Genomic DNA, 8,389 nt, shown 5'->3' on the forward strand with positions numbered 1-8,389 from the left:
GAGTCAGACCTGAAGGAGTCAAGAGTTGTGTTATTCTGTTGTCATCCAAAATAATATCTATTATTCATTATTAACAGAACTCAGCTGGATTTTAAAGAGTAGAAAATCATTTGCTCACTCATTTTGTTGTTGTTCTTGTTTCTTTCTGGCTGCTGGAAAAATAAGATGACTGATTACAGAAAGAACCTTTGATAGAAGCTGACTTTAACTGTTTGAAAGCTGATTAATTTCAGTCAGAAGCGTCTGTATTTAGTTTGTTTTCAGCAGCTAAAACAAATAATAATAACCCACATTCTGATCCTGTTCAAACAAAAACACATTTGATATGGACTGAACAATCTGTTGTGTAGAAAATGACAGTGACACAAATAATTTCATTGGATTTGTTACTATATTGACTGTACTTACTGACGATGAGCTGAATTTGTCCTCTCCTGATTGAACCATCCAACTTATTAACAATACATGTGTAGATTCCTTCATCACTCAGGTTTACTGAGAGGAGTTTCAGTGAAAGGTTTCCTTCCTTCAACTTATCGTGGAACAGAAAGGTCCTTTTTTTAAACTTGTCGTCCTGTGAATCAGGATCATCCTTTCCATTTCTGAACATGTGAACCCAGAGCTCTTTTTTAGTTGATGTGTCAAAGTATTTCCACTCCACAGTTTTCTTAGTCAGGTCAATGTCTGGTTCCACTTCACAGTTCAGGATCACATCTTCACCAGCTGATACTCTGACTTGGTTAGTTGGGACGGTCACTTTATATTCTCCTGAAGAAAACAGACTTTGCATCACATGAGGATATTTTTCTACATGACATGTTGAATAAACTGAAACCACACCGACAGAGGAACTGCTTAAATACTTCCACACATTTTCCAAATGTCTGAATATCACATAAGAACTATAATGGTACATGTTTTATCTCCTCCACTCAAACAAAGTACATTTAGGAGAAACTCATCAGATGAAACCAAAGCGACAGAGACAGACTGATCACAGAAAAAATCTGTGCTGAAGGAATGTAAATGAAGTTACCTGTTAGTGTTAACACACAGACAAAGATCAGCAGGACGATGAAGCTGAATTTCAAATTTGCCATTTGGTTAAAATCTGAAGTAGCTCGAATTCACAAAGATCGACAGAAAAGTCAAGGCAGCTTTTCACAGAGAAGTGTTTTCAGCTTTAACTTATAAATTTTACTTTCATTCTACATTATTTCCTGGTTTGGGGGTGGAACTAATGATGAGTCACTGACTGTTGTGAAGTGCTATAAAGTTATTAACTTTGTGCGTTTGTTATTTAATCACAGCACACTTATACTGATGTAAAGAAGGTTAATGTGAGTCAGTAAATAATAGTTAGAGGTGACACTTGACCATTTTTCCTCCTTCTAACACATCAAAAAGTTCCCCACCTGCCCAGCCCCGTAAAGGTGACCTGATCACCACATGTGATAATACAGATCTTGAATCTTGAGTGAGAGATATGCTGTTTCCTGCCTCCATCTAGTGGAGATTTAAACAGGAAACTAATTTACAAACGGGAGAGTGAAAATGATTAGAAGGACATGATGGTAAAAAGGTCATAGGTTTTTTAGCTCAGATGAAATGCAACATTACAATTCAGGCTGATAACACAAAAGTTATTTGTAAAAGTACTAAACAGAAAAAGAATGATATGTTTGATATGTGTGTGTATTTTTAAACTGGGACAATACTTGTGATGGAAAAGAAGAGAAAAGAGAAATGAGAGTTGTTGAGGAATGTTTGCAGCCTGAAGCTCCTTCTGTCATTTATGATATCACGTTGTTGCTGCTTTCCAAAATGCTCCATTTGGAAGGTACTGAGCTCCCCTGAATGATCTGGGTCTGCTAAAACCCAGATGAGGGTCAACAGGTCTGCATGAGTTATGTGAAGTAAATAACACCAACCTCAGCTCCTGCCAGGACGTCTGACTGGGACGAATGTTGAAGAATGACCAGAGGACTCCTTCTCCTGTCGTGTTGCTGCCCAGGCTGCTGTGCAGCTTCGTTCTGATCAGCCTCAACCTGCTGCTGCTGGCAGTTTGTGTCAGAGTCCACAAAAAGGGACGTTAAGGTTTGACTTCTTCTGAAAACCACAGAACATGTCTATTCACATCATCAACTGCCGCCGTTTAACTTGTCTGTCCTCAACTGGGGCGCCAAAAAGGGAGAAGGATTCTGGGGGCCGCTGACCAACAGGTGTCCTAATGAAATTATAACACTGACCAAAATGAACGATTGACTTATAATAAATATATTAAGTTACAGTGTACTGTAACAACAATATGTTTGTTTGGAAACGTTTCTCACCCCCCCTACTTATGTAAAATGGTTCAGTCCTGATGGCTCCGCTCCAGGTGTGTTACCTGAACACACCTGACAGATCATGGAGTCAAAAGGAAAGGAAAGAAAGAGGCCAAAGGAGACAGCAGGTATAACCTGTCTTACTTTCCTCCCCAGATTAGCTCGTGTTTAAAGGAAAGTCTGGATTTATTTTACATTTCATTGGCGTTTTCGTTAAATATCAGCTGAGGGTCAGTGTGGCTATCAGATCAGTGTTCAGTGTTTCCCCTACAAACAGCTGTTGTGTTGTTCTTTTCACAAATATTGAAATGATGGTCAACAAAGACATTAAGATGCAGTTTGATGGAAAACAGTCTCAGAATGTAAAGGGCTCAGTCAGAGTCCCTGAACCTGAACCTGAACCTGAACCTGATCTAAAGTCAGAGAGAAGTTGTAATTCTTCACGTTCATGAAGGCTCATTGTGTGCTTTCTGTTTTTATTCCTGCAGCTCGAGCTGAGCGAGAACGAGCCTCGTCATCTTTGTGACCTCTTTTCCTGCTGATGGAGAATCGGCTGACTTGTTTCCACGCTGACGCACTGTATGTGAATCTGACTTCAAAATTCTCTTCTATTTTTATATATTCTGTGTTATGTTCATAAAAATGTGTTATTCTGGTTTAAAGCTTTATATTTTTATAGACTTTTTGATCTTATGATGGTTAAAATCCAGCATTCATTAAACAGCTTTCTGTATTTCTTTAAAAATCTTTATGTTTGTATACACACTGATTTCTACGTCCATCTGGTGGACATTTTCTTTACCCCAGTTTAGTTTAAGCACACAACTCTTTTACACACAAAAGAGTAAAATATGGAATAAAAAAGATTTTAATGATAAAGAATAAATCAGAGCTGATGATTGGTTGATGTTTGATGGTAGAATCACTTTGAAGTCACTAAGTATTCAGCTTCCAACAAACTTCTGGACTTTTTACGTCTAAATGCATCTGTTGAATCTCCAGATGTATCTGACTGACATTTGTTTTCACTGGAAGCTGTTTTTAAATGAATATGAACAAAATAATGATCCAAAAAGGAGACCAAGGAGAAAAAAGGTGCATTTATTCACAGGCAGATAGATTGATAAACAGAACAGTATCTGATAAAACAGTGAATACAAAAGAAGTGTGCAGAATATTTACAAATCAAATACTCAACAATAAGACGAATGTTTAAAGTCTCTGTTAATGATCTGGGATCCAGGTAGTTGATGGGGGAGAGCTGACCTCAGGGAAATAAAGCTGCCAGCTCTGACGGGATTTAACACCCGATAAAGCCTCTAAACAGAATTAGTTCATATTCAGAATATAAGTTAGAGCTTAATGTTATATCAGAAACACCATCACCACATTGTATTGAATTCATGGTAACAGTTGTATTTGATCTTCAGTTCAGAGTCTTTCATTCCAAAGAAAGAAATAATCCTGCACCAGATCTAAAATTAAATATTCAAGTGTCATTTTCATGAACTTGTTCCTGAGGACGAGTATTCAATTCCACTTGTTCTGTGGAGCAGCGTATTGTTGTCCGTCTGCTGTCATCCTGTGAGCTAAATAACAAAAAGAGTCATTTGTCAGTTTCATGTCAGTGATGGTGAACTGTGGTCGACCTGTTAAAGTGTCTCTCCAAACATTTTAAAGATGAGGAGGAACCAGCTGGTTAGAGATCAAACTGAAAGTCTAGATAACGTCCTCGTTCTGTCTAATCAGAGTAACATCGTTCAACAATCCAAGAAACGACATCATTTAGCATTCATGGCAAGAGAAGGAAAACTTTCAGTGCAAATTCACAGTGAGGAAGAATGAGGAACTTACATTTACATTTCAGATACAACACCAGGCCTGTAATAATGACAGCAATGATGATGAGGACACCAAAGACAGAGCCGAGGACAGCGAGGACAGAGTGAGGGCCTTTGGTAGGGTCGTTGGAAAGGCCGGACCTGAAGGAGTCAAAAGTTGTGTTATTCTGTTGTCATCCAAAATAATATCTATTATTCATTATTACCAGAACTCAGCTGGATTTTAAAGAGGAGAAAATCATTTGCTCACTCATTTTGTTGTTGTTCTTGTTCCTGTCTGGCTGTTGGAAAAATAAGATGACTGATTACAGAAAGAACCTTTGATAGAAGCTGACTTTAACTGTTTGAAAGCTAATTAATTTCAGTCAGAAGCGTCTGTATTTAGTTTGTTTTCAGCAGCTAAAACAAATAATAATAACCCACATTCTGATCCTGTTCAAACAAAAACACATTTGATATGGACTGAACAATCTGTTGTGTAGAAAATGACAGTGACACAAATAATTTCTTTGGATTTGTTACTATATTGACTGTACTTACTGACGATGAGCTGAATTTGTCCTCTCCTGATTGAACCGTCCAACTTATTAACAATACATGTGTAGTTTCCTTCATCATTCAGGTTTACTGAGAGGAGTTTCAGTGAAAGGTTTCCTTCCTTCAACTGATCGTGGAACAGAAAGGTCCTGTTTTTAAACTTGTCGTCCTGTAAATCAGGTTCATCCTCCCCATTTCTGAACACGTGAACCCGGAGCCCTTTTTTAGTTGATGTGTCAAAGTATTTCCACTCCACAGTTTTCTTAGTCAGGTCAATGTCTGGTTCCACTGTACAGTTCAGGATCACATCTTCACCAGCTGATACTCTGACTTGGTTAGTTGGGAAGGTCACTTTAAATGTTCCTGAAGAAAACAGACTTTGCGTCACATGAGGATATTTTTCTACATGACATGTTGAATAAACTGAAAAACACACCGACAGAGGAACTGCTTAAATACTTCCACACATTTTCCAAAGTCTGAATATCACATAAGAACTATAATGGTACATGTTTTATCTCCTCCACTCAAACAAAGTACATTTAGGAGAAACTCATCAGATGAAACCAAAGCGACAGAGACAGACTGATCACAGAAACAATCTGTGATGAAGGAATGTAAATGAATTTACCTGTTTGTGCCTCCTCACAGACGAAGATCAGCAGGACAATGAAGCTGAATTTCAAATTTGCCATTTGGTTAAAATCTGAAGTAGCTCGAATTCACAAAGATCGACGGAAAAGTCAAGCCAGCTTTTCACAGAGACGTGTTTTCAGCTTCAACATTTTACTTTCATTCTACATTATTTCCTGGTTTGGGGGTGGAACTACTGATGAGACACTGACTGACTGATCGATTTAAAGAAGGTTAATGTGAGAATAATAGTTAGAGGTGACACTTGACCATTTTTCCTCCTTCTAACACATGAAAAAGTTCGCCACCTGCCCAGCCCCGTAAAGGTGACCTGATTAGGAGATAATAATAATGTTGTGTTGTCATCATGTTATGTCTGACGGGTGTAACTCCCCAATAAGTGACAAACGAGCAGCACATGTAATTTAACAGAAAATGTTAAACAGGAACTCACTCATTGTTGGAAATATAACCAAGAAAGGATTAGACTTGAACAGAGAAAAATATGTTATATTTTAATATAATTTAGAGACAGACTGATCACGGAAACGATCTGTGACGAACAAATGTAAATGAAGTTAACTGTTAGTATTAACACACAGACAAAGATCAGCAGGACGATGAAGCTGAATTTCAAATTTGCCATTTGGTTAAAATCTGAAGTAGCTCGAATTCACAAAAATCGACGGAAGATTTACTTTCACTTTGGACCAGTTTCCTGGTTTGGGGGTGGAACTACTGATGAGTCACTGACTGTTATGAAATGTTATAAAGTTATGAACTTTGTGTGTTTGTTATTTAATCACTGCACACTTATACTGATGTAAAGAAGGTTAATGTGAGTTAGTAAATAATAGTTAGAGGTGACACTAGAGGTGAATATCGTTCATCACACATTCGTTTGATGAACGATATTCTGAGACGTCCACTTCAGTTTCATACATTTTATTTGAACAGTTCACGAAGTGTGATGCTCTCTCTTTCCCTGGCTGGGGTTATGTTATGGTTACACAAAGGAAATGAGGTATTTGTGTGTAGTCCTCTTCATATTCTCTGACTTCTTTCCTGCGATCGGCCCCTAGTGGCTGTTTTCTGTGGAAGAGAAAGGAAAACAGACACAAACCACAAAGTCCACAACCCCAGTGTCTCTCCTTCATCCAGCAATAAAAAGGCCACAATTATAATATACAGTATATACATATTTCATAAAAAGGATATATTATCCTTATTACATTGTGCAGTAGCTACTTCGTTTGTGTGTGTGTCACTCTTTACTCTATCATAAGTAGTTAGTTAAATCCAAACAGCATAATAAAAGTATAAAAACATGTAAGAGGTATAAACTCAGATATTAAAACAATATGTGATTCATTAGGTTAAAACAGCCTGATTATCAACAGTACAAAATATGTAAATAGCATGAGGTCAGACATCCCAACAAGTTGTTACTTTCTTTATTCATATAAATGTCACTCTTTACTTCATCGTGAGTAGTTCATTAGGTTCAAACAATATAATCATCAAAGAGTATAAAAGCATGTAAGAAGCATAAAATCAGATATTCCAACATAACACATGAAAAAGTTCGCCACCTGCCCAGCCCCGTAAAGGTGACCTGATTAGGAGATAATAATAATGTTGTGTTGTCATGATGTTATGTCTGACGGGTGTAACTCCCCAATAAGTGACAAACGAGCAGCACATGTAATGTAACAGAAAATGTTAAACAGGAACTCACTCATTGTTGGAACTATAACCAAGAAAGGATTAGACTTAAACAGAGAAAAATATGTTATATATACTTTATAATCTCGTGTTGGTCAAAATATGAACTTGACTAAACAGCTTTCTGTATTTGTTTAAAAATGTACATTTCCATTCTTCTCTTACATGCACGGTGTGCACAGGGTTGCTGTACACATTAACATTTCACTGTGGGTGCACCATGTGATAATACAGATCTTGATTCTTGAGTGAGAGATATGCTGTTTCCTACCTCCATCTAGTGGAGATTTAAACAGGAAACTAATTTACAAACGGGAGAGTGAAAATGATTGTAAAAAGGTCATAGGTTTTTTTTTAGCTCAGATGAAATGCAACATTACAATTCAGGCTGAACATCTGAATTCTCAACAGGATGTCTGACTGGGATGAATGTTGAAGAATGACCAGAGGACGGCATATATTTGTTCCTTCATATCATGCTAACATTTTTAGTGCTTCCATTCAGTAAATCTGTTTCCATGTCAAAACTAATCCCAGTTTAAAAAAATCATCAAAGATTTATATTGTTCCGGGATCAATATGAAGCTGTAAAACTGCACAACTAGGTGAAGAGAAGTGTGTTTTAGGTGGAGGTGGGCGTTGGGTTGCTGCTCTGTGGGAATAATAGAGAAAACAGCTGTCAAAGAAATGAAGAATCTGCCTTTTTTAGGGAAGCGAGGGAGTGCATTCTTCTGCAGTGACCCAGATTGAGGAAAAGTGGACTTTGGGGGAATGAAAGGGGAGCTGGAGGGGGGAGAAGAAAGATTGAAGACAAAGCAAGATAGAGACTTAAGAATGACGGGGCAATCAAATAGAAATGTCTGCCCTATCACTGCAAACAAACAAAGAACGTGAATGAGTTTGCATCTGGACAAACAGAACCACTCGGGCCAAAAAACCCCACAGGAGGCAGGGTTAGGGTGGAGGGGCGTTAACGCTGGGCATCAGGGAGCGGAGGAAGAGAAGCAGATGGATGAGGGGGATGTGTGCAGAAAGAAACAAGATATCAGGGGAATTAATGAAGCAAGACGCTTTAATTAATCTGAGCTGGACAGACATAAACCATGCTGTGTGCGCACACATAAATTGTGACTCTGGGGATTGTGTCCTCATAAATATCCCACATTTATTTCTACTAGTGACCACAAGGTGTCATCCTTTAGGAGACTGTCAACTATTAAAGGAACCCACAGGAACTTTCAGCTGTTCAGCTACTTTAAAGACCATAAAGTCAATTCAATGGAAATAGAATAGAAATATTCACAGAAAATAGTAAAAGGAGTATAC

This window comes from Echeneis naucrates, chromosome 18, assembly GCF_900963305.1.
Source record: "Echeneis naucrates chromosome 18, fEcheNa1.1, whole genome shotgun sequence".
Taxonomy (NCBI): domain Eukaryota; kingdom Metazoa; phylum Chordata; class Actinopteri; order Carangiformes; family Echeneidae; genus Echeneis; species Echeneis naucrates.